A 4,072-nucleotide genomic window follows, 5' to 3' on the forward strand; every position below is an offset into this window, starting at 1 on the left:
CGTCCATTACTCTACAAACAGACGTTTAGAAAAATAAACATGGATCTTTCCTTTTCGTGCATGTGTAACTTGGACCGTTGTGTTATCAAAGATTGTGGCAAAAGAATAACATCATGGTTTAATTCCCTGTCCCCTTGTTTCTCCAAGACTTTCCGTAAAGTAAAGCGTGTAATTTAGGAATTAGTGACGTCAATCTACCGACACTAAACCATAATAAAGTGAATTATTGTTCTTATGGTCAAAAAATTATTATTCTTCCAAAATAATTATCCTCTATAAACTTTGCATCAAAACAACAGACAGAAGCAAAGCACCACGTTATTATCAAATTTTCACTTATAACTGTGAGACTTTGCCATTGTAGAAAGTAAATGCTATAGCAACGTGGAAAGTTAATTCTGCCATACATCAGTGTCTATATGACTGCAGGAGCAGCGTTAATAGTTCGACATAAATAACAAAAGTTCCAGGCATTGTCAAGGGAATCTAAAACTTCCAGCAAGAAGGGAGATGTATAGTTAATCGGAGTTGAAGTTATGGGAAAAGTAGGAGTCATGATAAAAACAGGTGGTTTGTTGCTTCCTAAATGGATATGGAGCCACAGAAAGGCAACTAGAAATGGAAAACAAGAGGGAGGTGAGGAATAGAAGGTATTCTTGTGATGAACTTTAAATGAAAATATTAAAAATTGCACTTCTGTGTGCGTTTATTTCCAGTGGTTTTGGACAAGTATATTTATAGGTATCAAAAGACATGCCAACTAATACAAACGCGTATCTTACACACACACACACACACACACACACATACACACACACATATATATATATATATATATATATATATATATATATATATATATGTATATATATTTATGGATGTATACTGTGTATATACATATACATATATATATACACATATATATATATATATAATTAATATATATTTAATAATTAGTGGCTCCCAAGAAAAGACAACAATATTATTAATTATACACTCTTTGTTAGGCTGCTGATTCAAGAATGAGCCACATTACACACACACACACACACACATACATATATATGTATATATATATATATATATATATATATATATATATATATATATATATATATATATATATATATTTAATTTAGGGAGTGGTTCCCAAGAAAAGACAAGAAAATTAATAATTATACACTCTTTGCTAGGCTACTGATTCAGGAATGAGTCACATTACAGGAAATTTCAAAAACATCACACATGCTCGTGGTGTAAAAAAGAGAAATAAATTTAGAAGTCAACAAATCTCATGAGAGAGGGAGGCGTTGTTTACTCTCTGTTATGTACTGATTTCATATGAAAAATTTTACCCAATGCTTTCCTAGGTATACTGAGAGTTATTTTATGTCGTTAAATTTTTTACGTGACTTCTGTCATCTTTCTTCTTACACAAAGGGAGAATTATTCTTCAATTCCATTCCTTTGGAACCCTTCCCTATTCCAGATGAATGCCTTATATACAAAAATGACAAAACTGGATGGGTCATAAGCATTTGGCAGATTGAATCTTATTTCTCTTTGTAAAATCTTTAGTAAATTATTGATTTGATAAGACTTAATTATTTTGAGGCCTTGCGTAATCGAGGACATTATTTTCTGACCCATTCCCTATACAGATATTTATATGTCGGAGATCTCTGTTGTCTATGCTTATATTACATGTAATTAACCATGAGACTTTCTAGCGGATATAGACCAAAAGGCACTGATAGCGTGCTGTGCAGATGATACCATTGTTATTATCAAGGATGAGGCAATTTAAGGATGTTTAAAATATGCGATTGAGATATTACTGTTAGACATTAATAATAATAATAATAATAATAATAATAATAATAATAATAATAATAATAATAATAATAATAACTTCATTCCGAGATGATTATGATGTTTTCCTATGGTTACCACAATTTCACTGAATATCAATTAATTGGGTTATAGAGAAAGTAAGTAAAGTTCGTTTTGGTCATTATCAAATGGACGTTACTAATGTACGAGTATACATGATTTTATTGGCATATAAATAAGCTGCTGTGACACTTTGTGAAACTTACGACAGAGCTTAGGTAACAATCTCGCCATGCCTTTAAATTTTGCTTCAAAAGACACCATTCTTTCATTCCATAACGTTTGCAGAACTCCCATTGTCTCCTAAGTCATTCTGTCAACTTTTCTGGTCTTTTTAACTTCGCGGTTGTTATACCTCAGTTTTCTTCAATTCCAGGAGCCCTCATATCCTGGCTCTTGCAAACTTTCGTTAACAACTTTTTCCTATTAACCCTTTCGGAGAATGGGAATAAAAATATGTTAGGTATCTGGTATTAGCTCTGTTCAGAATTCCTTCACTTCTAAATTCAACATTTATCTCTGAAAACAGGTACTAAAATGCAATACGAAAATCTTAACAAAGAAATTGCTTGAATCCTTAATTTTTCCTCCCTGGCTCAGTTTTATTTAATATCTAATTTGGCGAAGTCATGATAAAATTTGTCTGTTAGCGCAGTTCAGTATATTTGAATGTTATAATGAAGTAAAGACTTATTCATGCAGTATTTTTTTTTTATAAATCTAGCAATTAGATTTATTTTGCATCAGTCATGGTTAGTACCAACAGTCATTCCAAATATAATAATAAATTTGAAATTTCGATTTAAGTAAAAGAGTAACATGCACACGCGACTGAAAAATATGGGAAAATTCAAAGTTATAAGGCCTTCAAACATTATAACATAAGCGACGCAGAACTTCCTCATACTTTGGTTACTTTGGCGCCAACTATTCCTTATTGTCATTGTCCTCTGATGATGTCCAAGTCCTCGGCTTTGATTGGTTATTGTCATTATTTACTACAATAGCCTTTTTTATGTACGTTCTAATATAATTCTTTTCCATAAGGAACTCATTGCTTATATATACAGAAACTTCACCAAAAGGAAGATAGATTTTTGCTACCATCATCCTTCTTTTAAGCTTCATGGAGATGGTTTGTTTACATAAATATCAGTTACCATGGTAACGAACAAGCACTTGTACGTCTGTTAGGAAAGAAATGTTTTTTTATAGGTAGTGTCTTTCATAGAAATAGTGATTTTGGTTGTGCTAATGAGTTACCTGATTATATTCAAACTCTCTCCTGTTGAACTAGTATTTACTTTATAAAAATGATGTTAGGAGCTCTTTATGTTAATATCAAATAGTAAGAGAACCACGAAGTAACCTAAGACATGATAGGGTAGACGACAATCTCAACAGTCGGTGACATTGTTTATAATTTTTTTCCCAACGATTACGGTTTTATTTTAAGAAGAAAATGACTTTATATATACATTTTCTCCACACGATAAATGGTTTTTATATCAATAATATAATAAGAAAAATGAAAAATACATACATACATACATACATACATACATACATACAAACATATACATACATATCATATAAATATACTATGTTAATTAGTTATTAATCCGTCAAGTTCATATATATATATCTATATATATATATATATTATATATTAATTAGTTACAAATGCTTATATTAATATATATAATATATCTATATATATATATATATATATATATATATATATATATATATATATATATATATATGTATGGAAGAAAAATGGAATAGGTATGGAATCATAACTTTCTTTTCAATATGAAAGGTAAGCCACTTAATCAGATTAATCAACGGGCTATATCTCTCTCTTCAATTTACCATAAAGTAAGAGGCGTTCTGAACAAATCTCTTTTCCTGCTTTTGTTCACAAAGTAATGTGATCGTAGTGCCATTTTCATGGTATTCCTGTTACACAGGTGAACTGAAAGCGTCTCAATAAAATTCTATAGCCTAACCATCACTAATAAAATGTTAATTTCGTAAGCGTTCAAAGGACACATCCCTAATCAGTTATTTTGCTACCTTAATAATAAAATTGGCAACCGGGAAATTTAGTAGAATCTTCATACCTGTGGTCAATTCACATGATGAATCATACTGATTTCAAAATGCAATATCGCCA

Source organism: Macrobrachium rosenbergii, chromosome 4 (assembly GCF_040412425.1).
Source record: "Macrobrachium rosenbergii isolate ZJJX-2024 chromosome 4, ASM4041242v1, whole genome shotgun sequence".
Classification (NCBI taxonomy): domain Eukaryota; kingdom Metazoa; phylum Arthropoda; class Malacostraca; order Decapoda; family Palaemonidae; genus Macrobrachium; species Macrobrachium rosenbergii.